This window comes from Tamandua tetradactyla, chromosome 22, assembly GCF_023851605.1.
Source record: "Tamandua tetradactyla isolate mTamTet1 chromosome 22, mTamTet1.pri, whole genome shotgun sequence".
NCBI lineage: Eukaryota > Metazoa > Chordata > Mammalia > Pilosa > Myrmecophagidae > Tamandua > Tamandua tetradactyla.
Window position 1 is genome coordinate 32,928,588 of NC_135348.1, and position 18,368 is coordinate 32,946,955.

Below are 18,368 nucleotides of genomic sequence, written 5' to 3' on the forward strand. Positions count from 1 at the left end.
AATTTTATATCAGGCAAGTTGTTGGTTGTGTATAAATTCAATGAAAGCAGATTTATGAGAATGCAATGAGGTCAAGGCATCCATAATATATTAAAAAAAAATACTGAAGACCATCGAAAGTAGCTCCAAATAGATTTTAGTAACAGGAAAATTACAACCTGAGAGAACTGGTGGCAGTAAGGATTCTTGGACCATTAAAAAAAAAGTTATAGAGTTCCTCGGTAGATGGGACTTTTTATGACAGAAAAAATCTTTGTTTTGATACCAGATTGAATCATGTCCCCAAGAAAAGCAAGTTCAAGTCCCAACCTCTGGTCTGTGGATTTGGACCCATTGTAAATAGGATCTCTTCAAGTTGTTACGTCAATTAAAGTGCAGTCTACCTGAACCAGGTCGGATGGGATCATTTATAAGCAGAACGAAACTTGGACACACAGAGGGAGAAGCCACGGGAAACTGCCAGAAGCTGGAAGTTAATGGAATCCATAAGAGAAAGAAGGAGAAGACGTCACTATACATATTAACATGAGTCAGAAAAGCCAAGGACCACGGGCAGTCATGCTCAGAATGTCACAGTTTTCAGGGAAAAAGCATAACCTTGCTGAAACCTTGATTTTAGACTTCTGTTACCTTCAGAACTGTGAGTTGATATATCGCCATTGTTTATGCCAACCCATTGGTATTTGTCCCAGCAGCCAGGAGACTAAAACTGCATTAAAACATTAGTATGAACTATGTGAAAGTACTGACTTCATAGGTCAAAGTATTAATATATCTGTAATTTGATATGGTCTTAGATTTATATGTATAAATTGTATCAGATTCTGATATTCAAAGAGTGACAGTGATTGAAGTTTAAGTGAAGAGAATATTCTGTTAGTGGAGAACCATAGCTTCATCCAGACATGAAACGAACCTATTTATCTTCATGTTGTGGTTAAAAGTCCAAGTTCTAAGAGACTATTGTTCTTCTATGGCCTTCAGATGTTCAGGTATTCATTACAGGTCCTACTTCATTCACTGGTCCAGAGGACCCCAGGGAAGTCATTTGAATCTCTGAATACTTTAAGAAGGTTTGGAAGGTTTCAGAAGGCAGCAATCATAAGGAATGAAGCTCCTACAGAGATAGATGTTACTGGAATGAGGCCTCAATGAGCTGAGGAAGAGATCTTGACCTTTAACTCTCTTCTTCAGCCATGATTATTTAGATGGAAAATGTATGGAGACCAGTTAGACCTGAAGACAGTCAGAGGTTGTTGAGATTTTCTTCACTTGATTCTGAGTCATTTGTGATCTTTGAAAGCATTATTGGTGCTTTGAAAGAAAGAGTGATATTTTCTGCATAATGTAGCAGGAGCAAAAATAAAATATGCCATCTTGTCCTATCCTTACTTATTGCATGTTTATGTGGGGCTGTAGTAGGCAATTGTGTGGTAGATACTACTAGTCGCCACCCTAAAATCCACACTTCTTTGCTACAGAAATTCCATTTTGCTTGGGATGTGCAGGTGTCCAGATAAGAATATGTATTCAGGAGTAGCATCATTTAGACCTGATTAATGAAATGTGAGCAGCATTATATGGAGTGGGCTTCTGAAAAGGTTATTGATTTTCTAGTAAAAATAGATGGAGGGTGCAAGGGTAGTCAGTGTTAGAATTCTCGCCAGTGATGCGGGAGACCCAGTTTCGATTCCCGGTCCATGCACTTTCCAAAATACAACAGGAAAAACAAAGAAATATACAAAAAAATTCAACAAATATTGCTGCAATAACAGGACACTCACATGAAAAAATAATGAAATGTGACACCGCCGTACAGCATACAAAAAAAAAAAAATAGATGGACTTACTCTGCCCATTCCTTCCTTCCTTCTAGGAATATGAACAAATGGAGAGAGAAACACAGCCATTTTGAAGTCCTTGAGTTATAAGTTTGAAATAGAAGACAAATATCAAAAAAAGTCAGAATTTAAAGATTAAAAAAAGTTTGGTTTCTGATGGCATCGTTAAACCACCATATCATCCCTGCACTGCCTTCTTTAACATTTCTTTTTATGTGGGACAAATAAGCAATTTAATCATTTAAGCCACTGTTTGAGAATTTTGGCATATTATTTTCAACTGATCAACTTACTTACTAATAAATATACCTATACATGTTTAGTGAATAATCATAGGAAACGAAGTATTATTGAATAAATGGAATTTATGTGTTAAACATACATCCACATTTCACAAATCATGGAGAAAAGTAAAAGGTCCTTCTGTAAAGAATTGGTAGCATTGATGTACTAATGCTAAAGAATGCATAGTTTTCTGTAAATTTACTAAGTTCCAAATATACCTCACGCTTCTCAGATATCAACAATCCCTAAGTCTGAGTCCCAAAAGTTATAACTTTGATGTTTAATTCAGTGATAAGTTATTAGCTTGAAAAAAAGACAGCAACTTTGCACAAAATAAGTTTTAAAATTCAAGATCATAATATTTTCCCTGCCCAGAGATGTTTTTGATTGGGTAGCAAATTCACGACAGCTCAACTTCTGGGAAAATATTCAGGGTGCATATACAAGATATACATAAGTTTAAACTTTTCTAAATAGCACACACTAAGTTGTAAATTCAAAGATGCTGGATCAAAATTATATGCTATAAAGACTATCAAGAGGTCAGTTTTTAAACTGTTAAACCAGAAATAAATGTCAATCATAAATACATGTTTTGATTTGTAGGACACCACAATTATAACTTGTATTAACCAGTCTTCCCTAGTGTGGTCATTTCCTAACTGAAGCTAAAACTACCCTAACTAGTCTTTTGTTGCTCCTGAGTCTGAAATTTTAAATTAGTAGCTTATCTCCAGCTTTGAAAAACAAAACAAAGAATTTTATTTTATAAAGCAATTACAATTGACATTGTATCTGTATCTGAGGTGCAAACAGCAAACTATAAAAAGGTAAAAACTTAATCTTCTAATCCCTCCTTACAATAAATATACCAATGTTAATTGGTAGTTTTCCTTTGGGACATTTGGGTAGAGTTAGAGTAAACACAATAGTAATGAGTACTATGTAGTCTGTTAGAAGATCCTAGCAAAAGGAGGCACACAGTTCATGGATATGGGGATGACACACTTCAAAAAATTAGGGACAAAACAGCTGAATCAGGAAGGGTATTGATGCAGATTACTAGAATCTTTTCAAAACAGAAGAAATTCAGACACTGTGAGAGAGAGCTACAGGAGGAGCTGAAGAAGCTGAAGTCAATGGATCCCAGAAACCTGTGGAGAGAATATAACCATCGGGTGTGAGGCGGGACTACGAGCCAAGGAGACTAAATGATCTCTAGCAACCAACACCAGAAAGTTACAGACTTTGGGGAGCAAGCATTGCTTTGATGACACCTCAATTTTAGACTTCTCTAGCCTTAAAACTCTGAGCCAATAAATTCCTATTGTTGAAGCAAAAAAAAAAGTATGGGGCAATGAATAAATAAATATGCAATGCAAATAGTTGTTTGAAAACTTTCACACACAAAAAAGCCATATGCTAAAAAAGAACTCTTATGAATTTTTTTTGTTTTGTTTTTTGTTTTTCTTCTGGAATCTGATTATTTAAATAAAAAACAAACGAAAAGATTTCTCACCATTCTTCAGTTGAACTGCTTGTATGGAGGCCATGCTTGGGTAGTTTCTCTATTTCTAAAGTCATTCGCAAAATTCTACTAACAGGAATGCTTAAAAATTCATTTCCACTATGACCTTTAACAACCATCCTCTAGAGCTTGCAATTAATTATTTATAGCAGTGAAAGTTGGAATTCCCAAAGAAATAAAACATTTATTTGTGACCTGGGTGGCATGCAAACATTAACCTTTCACTATATCCCATCTATTCTGGTCCTTTTGTTGGCACGGTGACAGAACTTACTATAAAAAATTCGAGACCTCATGCTTAAATCTTGTAAATTAAAAAGTCCTAAAGTTGAGACACAATCTCTGAAAATGTATGCCACTTTCTGAGAATTTCTAGGCACTTTTAGCACCTGCTGCCATACCTTCTGTCCTGTGAGCCATTGAAAAAATATTCTTATGGCATTTTTTTGTCTATACAAATGAGAAGAAAGACACAGCATTGACAAACAAAACATATGATTTCAGGAAAGTGTTGAAAAGATTTTACAAAAACAGCTTGAAATATTTTCTTGTCACCTTAAGAACTAATTTTACAGAGAAATGTAGATACTCAAAGCCATACACTGGTTTCTGTATGATAGACAGCAGAAGGTGCAGTTAAGGAAAGATGTGCAATCCTCCACTCTGCATAAAAAGGTAGGAAAACTTAAGACTTCTAACCCATTGTTAATGGCATGGTATATGTATATTTACAGAGTTCATCAATTTGGTTGAACTCAGTTTTTACTTGGGGCAAAAAGGAGTGAGTATAGTCCTGATAAGGGTCCCGTGAAGAAAGAATAAAGTAAGGAGTTAGGTATGTATAGTAGAAAAAAAAAAAAGAAAAGAGACAGACAAATTCAAATATTGACCAGAAAAATTAAAAAGTAAAAGGCTGAAACGTTAGATAAAAGATTCTGAGTTCAATTACTTCTATCAAAGTGCCCACAAGAAATGGTTCATAAACTAATAATAACCAAAGCTGTTATATTTAGAACCATTGTTTTTGTATTGTGCAGTTCTAGAGAAGTTTAATAACTTACTAGTCTTGCGAACATCTGCCCCATTGACCATTTGAAGTCTAACTTTTAATATTCTTTTGAATTCATTATTTTATCTGTGGCTTTTGGTACTCGACAACTATGAATACAATTAAATTACAACTCTACCTTTTGGAAAGTTCAATACCTCTATAGTTTATTAAACTGTGTCATAGTCTTCTGCATGCTGTAACTGCTTGTCTGATGCACAATCAAATTTGGTCTGCATCTAATGTTTCACTGTTGAAAAGAAAGGTTCTGCAAAAAATCGGCTTATTTAGAATGTCATGGATTTGAATTGTTCCTTGGACATATACCTATTTTTGAAGATAATGGAAATATATATTTTAAAAGTCTGTATGTACCTCAAAAATTACAAGATATCCATGCCCAAAGTTAAAGAATGGTAAGTATATGTTAAAAAATCAGTGTACCTGATCATGAAAACGGATAAAACAACAAAACTGTTTAGATTACATACTTAGTGGGAGACTTCCAGCTTTTTGTCTGAGTGGAATTGCAAATTATTTAACATCTTTTGGCCGCAGTTTTCTATCCTACAGAATGGGGTTAGTATTGCTTGATATTATCATCTACAAAGTGTTCAGAACAAATTTGGCACATGATAAGGGACTACTAAAGACATTTTATTTCTTCTTTTAGGCAATTCCTTCTCCTTGTTTTTAAACATACTATATTTATGCTTAACACATTATAGCTTCCATATAATTAATAGATTTTTATTTACTTCTATATCATGTCCCCTTTTAAAGTAGAGAACCTATCTTAATATATGCTATTAAATTTCCAGTGTTCATTAAATACCCCCTTTCATTCTGCACAGTCTTGAGGAATTGAGCAATGGCTAATCTTTACTCTTTTATTGCCTCCAACCTATTCTGAAGTTAAAAAAAAAGGAAAACTATATTTCATCCTAGCTGATTTCCCATGCATTGTTCAGGGAAATAATAATTGATCCATGGTAAATAAAATTAGTGAATCTCTGCAGCTACTCCCTTCACAGCAAGCTGAATAGATTTCCTACTGTAGGAGCAGCTAGGCTGCAGGTCAAGCCTGGCTCTTCAGAACACCTGCCATTGCAATTTTTGGTTTGAGGTTTCAATTTAAACCAGGACTGTTTCCTCATCCATGGCATCCTAAACCATATATATTGATCCTGGTCATCAGTAGTCGAATATGTACCTTGTTATACTCCAGTATCTGATACTCAAAGAAAAGATTTTCAAGCTTTAACCATAACCCACAGAAGATATGAAATACATGTTACATTGTAACTATGATACACATACCACACACATACACACATTCACCTACACACACACACACAAAGTAAAAGTTCAGGAAATAAAATTAACTTTGATACCTGCAATACACTTTAATTTTTTTTATTTTATTTATACTTGCCAAGTTTAACATACAGTTCTGTGATTTTCTTTTATTCTTTATTTTATTTTTTAAAATCTTTTTTCTAATCAATTAAATAGAATTTACTACTCACTAACAGGGTGCAGCCAGCAGTTTGTAAATTCCTGCACTGGAGGATTGTATCCTATCTCTTGGATATCACACCCCTTCCCCAAAGTGAATTTTTGGTATTCTCACAGCCTATATTCTAAATAAGATAATCTCTAACATATGCAAAAACTTTGGTGAAAACTACTCCAACCATTTCATATAATTCTCAAACTCCCTAGCATGGTCAGGTATGTATCAATTTGGCCAGGTGGTGGTGCCTGGTTATCTGGTTGGGCAAGTGCTGGCCTGTCCGTTGCTATGAGGACATTTCATGGACTTAAATCATGACCATATTGTCTGCATCTACAGCTGCAATCAGCTAAGGGGAGTGTCTTCTGCAATGAATGATGCTTAATATAATCACCAGAAGGCTTTTAAGGAGGATTGAGAAGAGACAATCACTCTTCCTGCTTCAGTCACCCAGCCTCTCCTGAGAGTTCCTTGAGGACCTTCACTGGGGCTCCCAGCTCATGGCCTGCCCTACAGATTTTGTACTTTTATATCTCCACAGTTGTGTGAGACACTTTTATAAATTTTATACATATAGACATCTTCTGCTGATTCTGTTTCTCTACAGAACCCCAAATACACTCCCCCAAAAACATGGGGTTTATTTTAAATCATTAATAAGAGAATTCTATACAACAGGGTTTTCTCTTAACTTTTGAAGCTTAAATTCAGAACTTTTTGTTTGCGTTCTAACATCATTATTTTATACATTGCTTGTTACTTCTATCCTCTGTGAAAACTTGAAGATCTAGAAATCAGTTATCTTCCTAAATTCCTAAATTTTGATATATGGATGATTAGCTTTTTACATCTTAAAAAATATGTTTCTATTGTGTTTTACAAAAAACTGAAGGAGATTGATCTTCCTACACCTCTGTCTCATCTCCCCTGTCTCCACCCAGGCTATTATATCAAACAAAAATCTTTCTCATTATGATGAATGCATAAAGCTTGGCTGTCACTGACTGAGAAGCTGACAATGAGGGTAAATAGCTAAAGCTCTTTTTAAAGAGAACATAATTTCTCCACAGGAGAGCAATGCAAAAGGGGAGTTGCTGTGCAGCAGCAGCAGCTCTGCCCCCAATTTGTCACAGGCTGCGCTTGGTTTGACTTTCTGCCTCCCAAGGAGGGCACAGACACAGAGGGAAGCTCACGGCATTCCTGGAACTTCTTTAATATAGGCAGAAACTGACTTTCTCTCCGCAAATGAGCATGTAGCACCCAGCACCTGTCTAACTAATTTCATACACACCTGCTTTCCCTATGCCATGAAGGAGGAAAAAAGTTAATTTATTGGTTAAGTGATATATGCTGTATCATGTGTTTGCATTCATGTGTTTACATGCAAAATGATCAATAACACACAATGTATATTTTAGGTATTTTTAAAAAAAATGAGTGAATTGCTATGATACTTGAAAATCAAACACACAATTGCAAATTTAAATTATTCAATTTCCATAATGCATTATTTTCCCATATAAAAACATCTAAACCAATTTTATTCATATTTAATTCTTTACTAAATTTAATATAAAAATGACATTTGTTTAAAAAAAGTCAGTAAGAACTGCAAGCCTAGAAAGAATTGTACTAACATGTGTGACACATTCTACAATTGACATTTGCATTTTATAATTTGCCAGTTAATTAGTCTAATCTGTTTTATTAAAAAGAAAAATAAAAGAAAATGAAAGACTACAGAAAAAACCTTTCCATTTTACAGTTAAAATTTTTACAAATGTGTGTGCACACAGAAAATGCACAATAAATTTACCTGTGATAAAGGAGCACTTATAAAAAGGCTGACAGCTACATTTGTTCACAAGCTGTGTTAGGCTCTTACAACTTAAGAACTTCTTATGCGGTAATGTTAATTATTCGTATGACAGTCTTTTTTTCTAAAAGAGCATGGAGGTAGCTAAATTCAATTTTACATTGATAAATCTTAATTACCTTTAAATGATCTTTTACTTATTTCCATTTAATGGTTACTCAGCAGTATTTGATATGGATATGGACAAGGAAAAGCTTAAATCTTAGCTCAAAATGTGTGTCTTTTCTAATCAGCTAAAGTAAATAACTCTTAGAATAAACCAGGTAAGTACTGCCCTATTATCTGAGCCAAGCAAAAAGGCAGTGACCTACTTTCCTTTCACATTTTGCCTACCCGCAGTATTAAATCAAATGTAGCACATTAAAACCATCACGAAAGGCAGACAATAGTTTCTCTCTGATTGCCTGCCTCAGCCTGGTAGCAGTATGAAAGTTACAAAAGTCATTTGTATCAACTCATTACCATGTCACCTCATTTTGTGCCCCTGCTGGATAAGTGGCAATAAGCCCTGTGTTAGCGTATTCCGCATTGTCACCATTAGAACAAATTCTAATAGCACCCAGCTGTCGAAGATTACCCTAGACAGTTATTGAGATTTAAGAGGGGCAGCTTGCTACTGATTTAGGACATATTCTTTAGAATGTTCCATCATTTATTCTAGAATGGAGAAATAAAGCTAATTTTATGAAGAGGACTCATGAATTATTTTCTTCATGTAGGATACTATAATGTTCTCAGTAGAGTACTCTTCTTGCACTTTAATTCAAGGTAATGATGTTGTTGCATCTCATATAGGCACTTAAAATGCAGTTTAATGCCACCACCACCGCCAGAAGCCCTGCGTGAATTCTTAGGACGTTAAATGAACTGAAGAGCTGAACAGATAAATGAGTAGCTTTGATGTATTGAAACTTTTCTTTCTTCTTTCAAGATGATAATGAACAAGGAATTAGCTCTCCTAACTGTAAGGAAATCTGTTTACTCTAGAAGTACATCCATGGCCTGAACGAAGCAAATAAGATAGAAACAATTACGGAAGTGTCTTTGTACCTTCATGACATATCTTATGCTTTTAAAATAGGACTTTTGGCAATCTCTGCAGCATGGTAGTTCATGGAAAACTTAAGTGCTATTTTAAACTATATTTTTAAAGCAGAACCCTTTTTTAATGTGCTCGTGATTATAAATCTTACACTTTGCCTTTGTTTCTGCATGGCAGTTTTATATCTATTTAGTAAGTTGAAGAGGGAAACTAAATAAAACAAACTGCATAGGTAATTAAACTTGTTTTTAGCTTTACATTTTGCTGAGTCACTAGTCATTTCATACATAATCATACAAATGCTCTAGTTACTTGTATAGTGCGTAGAACACTAAAGGCTCAGTGAGGCAATAGGTAATATGTACTTCTTAGTCTTATGGGCATTGGAACTTTGTCTATAAATGGTCAAGTAGAACCAGCTTTCCAGGCGCTTATAGTAGCCATGGTTAGAGTTGGTCTTTGGTAAGAACAAACTTTAAGAAGGAGAGAAAGAGATGATTAGATAGATAGATAGATAGATAGATAGATAGATAGATAGATAGATAGATAGATATAGATGGATAGATAGACAGATCTGTACCTCTGTGTCCCTATATTCTGAAATTAGAAATATATATATTTTAGAGTGAGCCATGTGTACTTATCTTTGGGTAGTACTATGTGTGTATGGCAGGGAAAGGTGTCTATGTATCTGTGTAGGAGGGATTGAGAGAAAGAGAGTAGATTCTCCACTCAGGCTGAATATGTCCACACCCTTGAAAGTTTAATAACTAAGAAAGGTCCTGGACTTTATGGAACTTCTGCTGTTATATGAGATCAAGTCATTTGATCATTTTCTACATCTGAATAATTGAGATGTGCAACTTACTTTACAGGAAAAGTGTGATGATTATTCCACAGTAAGATCTTAGTAAAAATTATCTCATATATAAATATTTTATAAAAGCTTTTATGCAATCTTGACTTTTTGAACGGAAGGAATTCTATGTTTAATTACAGGTAATTTCTGATTAAATTGTTTCTCATTTACATTTGTGCTTACATATTTGCAAAACAAGCTGCAATTAATTAATTGTAATACCTGATTGTGTAAAATGCCAGTTTCAAAACTTTTGCTATTGGCTTTTAAGAGAACTGAATGCTTCCATAGCGTTAGAGTGACTGATGACCTTAAATTTCTATATGTCTACGCTTTCATAAAGCATAAGGGTGAAGCCAGTAAATGGACACATAAAAGATGCAGATAGATTTTAGTAATTAGACAAACTAGAGACTTACTATACTGATAGCATTTCTGGAAAATAGATATTCATGTGAGAAAACCTTTTCTATTAACTCAGTTATTTGTTCAATCATTTAATTAAAATTATAATGTATGCCAATGTGTACCAAGTAAAGACAACAGAGTTGTGGCAACATTAGGATTTCATTGAAGATCCATCTCCTCACCATGAATTTAGGAAAGATTCTATCTCCTGAAAAAAAGTAAACGATTTGCCGCTCAGACCAGAGTAAGTACAGTGGCAAATGTAAAGTTTACATGTCCTGAAACCATGTTTATAAACTCGTGATTATAATCTGGTTTCCTTTAATTATAATTTGCCTATAGGGAAATCATTCATTTTCCTGAGACTATCTCTTTCAATCTCTTTAACATTATAGCTCACACTGAAAACTAATAAACAGGCATTTATGGCTATCTCTGTGAGCATAATAATGTCTCTATTCTGAAAAGAAAGATCTAACATTAGTGATCTGACTAATCAGATTTCTGAGTCTGAGACATTTATGTTACCGTGGATTCCGTAAGCGAATTCCAATTCCACCTTGGGAAAATTTCTCAGAAACAGACCGTTGGCCTTGCAGGTGAGTCCGAGATTTCAAATATGTATGAACGTGTTTCTGCATGTATTTATGGACATAATTCCTCATCTAAACTCTATTCCATTCATTGTCAAGTTTCTCTATTTTATGGAAGCTTCTCCTACAACAGCTGCTATTTGACCTCTTTTCTTTAGTCAATTGAAATAAAATTATATTATTTTGTAGCAGCATTAACAAATTTGTCAGAGGCAAACATAATATACATATTTTAATTTTCATGATTGGGTATATATGCATAAAGATTATACACCAAGGTATTTATTTTCAGAGAAATAAAATAGCATGTTTCTATTTTTCAATAAGAAAAAGTGGGAAGCAAAAGGTATCAGTCTTTTAAAAAAGAGTAATATAACTTCTCCTTCAAAATAAGCATTTTTAAATTTTTAAATGCTTCCCATCTGGATCTCTGAGACTTTAAATTCTAAAAATATCTAGAGTCATTTGACTTCTGTTTTTATGGAATCATAAGTATATAATTGAACTACCTAGAGACCGCCTAAATATTTTAAGTATCATCTGTAATCCAAAAGAACCCTAAAACAAGTGTAGAAGCTTTTCCGTGAAAAGAAATATTAAGGAATTTATTCTCTTGATGATTTATTTATGGGTAAAATAGAATAATTTCCCCAATTAGCTTTTAGTTGTCTCATTTCTGCAATGATTTCCCCAATTAGCTTTTAGTTGTCTCATTTCAAGTAAGCTACTGCATCTTAGGGTTTACGTTGAAGAGGAACTCTGAGATTTTTTTATCATAATCTAGTTTTTTGCAACTAACATACAAAACAGAAATCAGATCTCAACCATAATCTCATATTTTCCTTATATGATGAAATGTGAAATAGATATTAATCATGATCTTATGAGTGTGTCAAGAATAAGCATGTCAGTTCTTTGTAATTTAAGTAGAGCTCTGCAGCCTTAGCATACATTTACTGTCAGAGTACTTTTTCTTATAGTCTTAACTGTATTTATATCCAAAGGAACAGGTTTTCCTGTTGGCCTCACTATATACATCGCATTAACAAAAGGTTTTCCATGCATGCATTCTGTCATAAATATTACAAACAAATTTAATGAGAATTCACATAGCTGCCAAGCTTAGGAAAGGGCAGTTTTAAACTATATTTTGCAATTGGTATCTCTGACTACTTGCAAAAACAGAAGGCCAAATAACTATCTGTCAACAGTGAATTATTTTATGATCTGAAAGTTTAAAAGTTATTCCAAAGCTAGAAACACACATAGTTATGAGAAAACAAATCAAATTGTAGAATAATGTTGTCATTTTGTTAAATCATATTGTGGTTACAGAAAAAAAATTAATTGTTTGGGCAGTGTGATATTTCACTTTTAATAGAGATAGGTTGTCAATAATGCAGGCCCATATAAAAAGGGAAGGACAATTTCTTCTTTTTTTGACATCACTTTTGAGAGAATTTTTCTATTCACTACTGACAATTAGGTCTCAGTTCTATTACTAGAAACTTTATCATATAATGGGCACAAAAAAAGGGTTAAGAGGTAATCTTTGCCACTTGACAAGCTAAAATGTATGCTACATTCTTGAACCATTTACAAGTGAGCCTTGCCTTTACCCTCTCTGATATCTCACCCTGTCCTAGTTTGCTAGCTGCCAGAATGCAATATACCGGAAACGGAATGGCTTTTTAAAAGGGGAATTTAATGAGTTGTTAGTTTACAGTTCTAAGGCTGAGAAAATGTCCCAATTAAAACAAGTCTATAGAAATGTCCAATCAAAGGCATCTAAGGAAAGATACCTTGGTTCAAGAAGGCTGATGAAGTTCAGGGTTTCTCTCTCAAGGGAGAAGGCATATGGCAAACACAGTCAGGGTTTTTCTCTCTCAGCTGGAAGGGCACATGGCAAATACGGCGTCATCTGCTAGCTTTCTCTCCTGGCTTCTGGCTTCATGAAGCTCCCCAGGAAGCATTTTCCTTCTTCATTTCCAAAGGTCACTGGCTGGTGGACTCTCTGCTTTGTAGTGCCGCAGCATTCTCTGCTCTCTCCGAATCTCTCATTCTCCTTTTATAGGACTTCAGAAACTAATCAAGACCCACTCAAATGGGTGGAGACATGTCATCCCCTAATCCAGTTTAACAACCACTCTTGACTAAATCACATCAGCCAGGGAGAAAATCTCATTACAGTTTCAAACATACAGTATTGAATAGAGATTATTCTACCTTTATGAAATGGGATTTATATTAAAACATGACTTTTCTTAGGGGGCATATTTCCTTTCAAACCAGCACACACCCCAATTGGAAACATATATCTCATAATGTATTCCTTTTTCTCAACCGTATTCCAATATTGAATATCTAAACTACATTTTATATTTAATAGCTCAAACACTGTGAATTGAATACTAGTAGTATATCAGATATTGATTTAAAAATAATAAGTGATATATATATATATAAATATATATATATATATATATTTATATATATATATATCTATATATATACATCACTTTAAAAAGCACAGCAGCTGGGTGGGCCATGGTGGCTCAGCACCTGCCATGCCGGAGACCCGGGTTCGATTCCCAGTGCCTGCCCACGCAAAAAAAAAGAGAAGGAAAAAAAAAAAAACACTGCAGTTGTGGGTAGCTAGATGTTTAAAAACACCTTAAGAAGTAAAATCAGAAGAATTTTTTATCTTAATTGATGTGAGATTTGTGACAGAAACATGGGAAAGATGAACTTTAATTGCATAAATGTGTGGATGGCGGTAATTTTCATTAACGTATGGAATATCAGAAGGCAACAAAGTGGTGCAAACACTATAAATTTGGTTTGGGCCATAAAAATTGGTAATGGTGATAAATGTGAGAGTTCATATTAATTCAATTTACGAATCTGCAGTTTAAAGAAGTGGACCGTAAATAAATATCTGTAAGCCATTTCAGTATAGACAGTGAACTAAGCATCAAAAAGAAAGGAGATACAGAGTGTTAAACTGAAGGGAAAGATGGGAAAACCTAGGATGTATTCTTGTGGAAATACTAACAGTTAATTTGAATAAGGGGGATAAAGTTTCAACAGATGCTCCTGTGTTAGTCACGGTCTTCTAGAGAAACAGAACCAACAGGAGAGATATTTAAATATGAGATTTATAAAGGTATCTCATGCAATCATGGGAATGGAAGAATCCAAAATAGTAGGGCAAGTTGTGAGGCTGGCAGCTCTGATGAAGAGTCTGGATGAATTCCACAAGAGAGGCTCACTGGCTGAAGAAGCAGTGGAAGTCTCTCGTCTCTCTTAAAAGCCCTCAACTGATTGGATTATCTCCTTGTGGGAGGCACACCATGGTTGATCACAGATATAATCAGTCACAGATGTAGTCAACTGACTAATGACTTAATACACCAGCCTTCTGGTTTATAAACCAGCCACGTATATCCTTGTAGTAATGTCCAGACCAATGCTTGCCTGACCAGACAACTGGGCATCATCATTTGGCCAAGTTGACACAAGAACCTAACTATCAGACTCCCAAACCTGCCAGAGGGGTAAGAAGAAAACTCAGGAAACGTTAAAGAGGGATTTTGCAAAAGGTTTGAGTGCATTTAAAGAGATCATTTGGAATGAGATTTTAGAAATATTAGGTTTATCAGAAGATAGTCTTCAATTCCCTTGACAAAGAACCATGTTCTTGGAATGACAAAGGTAGAACATATATTTATGTGTGTTGAATATTAAATTGGTGATTCATAACTATAAAAACTGTTTTGAGGATTTTTTTCTCTAATGGGGCATATGGGATAGTTATTGGAAGAAGATATGAGATCATATCAGGGTTTAATTTTGATGCTGGTTTTTCTATTATGCTTATGTGTTTATTTTGTTTTTCAAAAACTGTTTCAGAATGTTTGTTTTAGAATATTAATAACAGCAATGATTTGTTATTTCTTATATTTCTGTGGTTCTGGCATTTAGGCGAGCATTGCCTGAGTGATTTATCTGCTCCATGAGATAAATCACTTATTCATATCTATAATCAGTTGGAGGTGGGACCTAGATGGAAGGACTAAGAAGGTTTTTACCTCATATATCTGGGGCTTTTGCTGGATTCCAAGAGAAAGTTTTCCAAGAGAAGAATCTCTGACATGCAAGTACTTATCAAGCCACTGCTTACCTCATACTTGCCAATGTACAATCCACCAAAGCAGTCACATGAACAAGCCTGGATTTAATAAGGGAGGGAAAGGCATAACGATGTGGCTATCAGGAAACATGGTTGAACAGGAAACCACTAACATTACAGCATACTGTACTTAAAAGCCAATATAAATGAACCATTTGAAAGACAGGACAAACAAGAGAGAGTTGGATAAAACCATTTTTAAATGTTTCAGAGAATGTGGGAAGTTCTATATAGCCTGGATTTGCACAGTAGACAGAATTTTTCTGCTGTAACAGGTAGGAAGGATGTGAGGATGGATGCAGATATAGTTAAGTTTATATCTTTAGTACTGGAAGACATTTTCATTAGATGATTTCAATCTTTTCTACAAATTAGGAGGCAGAATTGTCAGATTTGTTTGAGGGAGAAGATAGGAGTTGGATGTTTTAAGAGAATGGAAGGGGCTGAAAAGGTCTTGAAGATTAAAGGAGTCGGTTGGAGTCAGAAACTTATTTGATTTGTCAGGCAACATTAGAAGTAGGTGATCACAAATTTCAGCACAGATCATCAGCCTTTCCGTATGGCTCAATGTAATTTGCTAAGATTTTGCTAGTGATGAATTAAAGCTAATTAAGATGAAATTGAAGAAAGTTTTTGGGAAACACTTGAGAATGTAGTTGAGGGATGTATTATCACTTGATCATATAAAAACACATTTAGCATTTCAGGTGTTAAAGTTTATACTTCTTTACTTTAAACCCTCAGAATTTTGTGAGATGACATCTACATTTTAGTGAAGAGGCAAATGAAGTCCTTAGAATTCCAGATAATCATCAATTACCCTAGCTTGCATGGCTATCAAGAAGCAAAAGTCATCCAATGCTGTTTACACTACATTAAAGCTATCTCCCAGGAGTTCAGTGAAAAATTCACTTAATCAACCTCCTATTTGCTTTACCTAGTAGAGACAATGTTTCTTGGTAGATAAGAGTGGAATTCCCAGAGTGGTAGTGATTGGGTTTAATGCCGACTTCACATTAATTAGTTATTTGACTTGGGAAGTGTTTTAGTTACCTGGCTGCTAAAGCAAGCACCACACAATGGGTTGACTTAAGCAATAGGAATTTATTGGCCACTATTTTGAGAAGAAGTCCCAACTCAATGGGTCATCCAGGTGATGCTTTCTCCCATAAGACTGTGGAGGTCTGGTGCTGGCTGCTGGAGAAACTTGGGCCTTGGCTCTTCTGTCACATGGCATCCTCTTCTGGCTTCTCCTTTCTGATTTCCACTTTCTTGCTACTCCCTGTGGCTTTCTCCCTTTGTTTGGATTTCATTCTGCTCATGAAGGATTTCATTAATGGGATTAAGATGCATCATGATTGAAGTGGGCCACACTTAACTAAAGTTACATCATCAAAATATCCTATTTAAATTGGGTTCACACCCACAGGATGGTATTAAGTTTAAGAACATATCTTTGGGGGTACGTAGCTCCAAGCCACCACAAAAATGTGCATTGCATTTGAGAGCTTAACTTTCACTTGGCTTTGTTTCTTCATCTCTCAAATGAGAATTATCATAGCACCTAACGTAAGGATGAAATTTAAAGACAGAATCATTGCCATTGTAAACTTCTTAGCATAGCGTCTGGCACTTAGTAAACCCAGAATAAAAGATAGATATATTGTCATGATCATTACAGGTAGTTTTCAAGACTGACATCAATCAAAACACAGTCATCATTTTGAGAAGAATAAAGTGCCAAAGAATACAGAAGAGGTAATTTCCAATATCCCTGCCTGGAGCAATATAATTTTTTCCCAAAATCATTTATAAAGCACCTACTATGTACCACATAGCCTACTAAGTCCTAGCAGGCATCTACTGATTTAATAGAATAAGGTATTCACATATTAAGTGCATTTGAATTATGTTTTCTAGTTTGCCTTTCTGTGTCTTCTACTCTATTCTGGAATCCAAAATTGATTTGGTATAACTAAAGCATAAAATCATTAGTAAAGTATATAAGTGAATCTGGCGAACAGTTTTCCATTCAGACAGGCACAAATGGAAAAAAAGATTCACAAGTAGCAGGTCCTTTCTTTCTTGAGCTTAATAAAGAGTGTAGACAACAGGAAAAATAATTAGAGATGCTAAAATCCTATAAGATTTCATTTCAAAATGAAATTACAATTAATATGGAATTATTTTTAATTGCCAATTATCTCCAAAATCTTCTCTTCCCTTGCAGTATGTATATTATATATATATATATATATATATATATATATATACATGTACATACATATTACAACATATCAAAGGATAATATAGATTAGTTGGTAGATGCTTCATATTACATATACTGTCTATGCAATACTGAACTTGGAATTTAAAATATTTTTGTAAGCAAGATAATAAACATTACAGCTTTATTAATATGTTTTCTTTTGTGTTGTTTTGCTTCTTTTATCTGATTGCCTAGAATCTGAAGAAGAACCACCTTTGGCAAACATAGAAGGCAGGTTTCGATTGGACCTAGATTTGTAAAGTATGGGTATAAGAAGAGGCTCACGAATTGGAAGAAGCAGCAAGTACAATGGTAAGGAGAAAGGAAAGGAAAGCAGCAAGTACAATGGTAAGGAGAAATGCATATCACATAAATGGTAAAATTTATGTGATATGCATTTAGACATGTATAACAGTGCATCTAAAGCCCAATGATCTGAAATGAGACTTCAGAGGTTACTAGGAGTATATCTACCTTTTTGCATTTTGTACTTGAAAGTATTTCATGTAGGTAGGTGCAATGCATCCTCATAGATGGCAGGTTGTAATTCAGAGTCTCAGTAAGTAGCCATTGCAATTGATTTTAAAGGAAATTATTACTGATAGGTCACAATTTCCTGTGGCAAAATTCTGACTTGAGCAGATTTACGCTAGAGAACTGTGGTTTGTTGGCATTAATGAATTATATTCACTTGGAATTTCAAGTTAATATTTAATTATATAGGTTCTACAGGTGTTATGAAAAGATATAATGAGCACACCACAGTAGTGGTAATTGTGGAGAAAATGACTTCTCATAAATCACTGCTCCTATTCTCCCAATAATGCAGGAAAAATATCAAAACTTATTTAACATATATTACTTATATAAAAATAAATAAACAACAATGTACTGAACATACCCTAAATTTT

The 18,368-nt window shown here is 34.5% G+C and overlaps 1 long non-coding RNA gene across 1 annotated transcript in view; it reads left to right on the forward strand.

Moving 5' to 3' along the window:
- Positions 1 to 531: 531 nt before the first annotated feature.
- The window catches only part of LOC143666096 (uncharacterized), a 65,086-nt gene continuing 47,249 nt past the window's right edge, over positions 532 to 18,368 (forward strand). The window contains exons 1-3 of the long non-coding RNA XR_013167389.1: positions 532 to 640; positions 16,870 to 16,946; positions 17,653 to 17,769. This is a non-coding gene — a long non-coding RNA (uncharacterized LOC143666096). The remainder of the gene's footprint in view (positions 641 to 16,869; positions 16,947 to 17,652; positions 17,770 to 18,368) is intronic.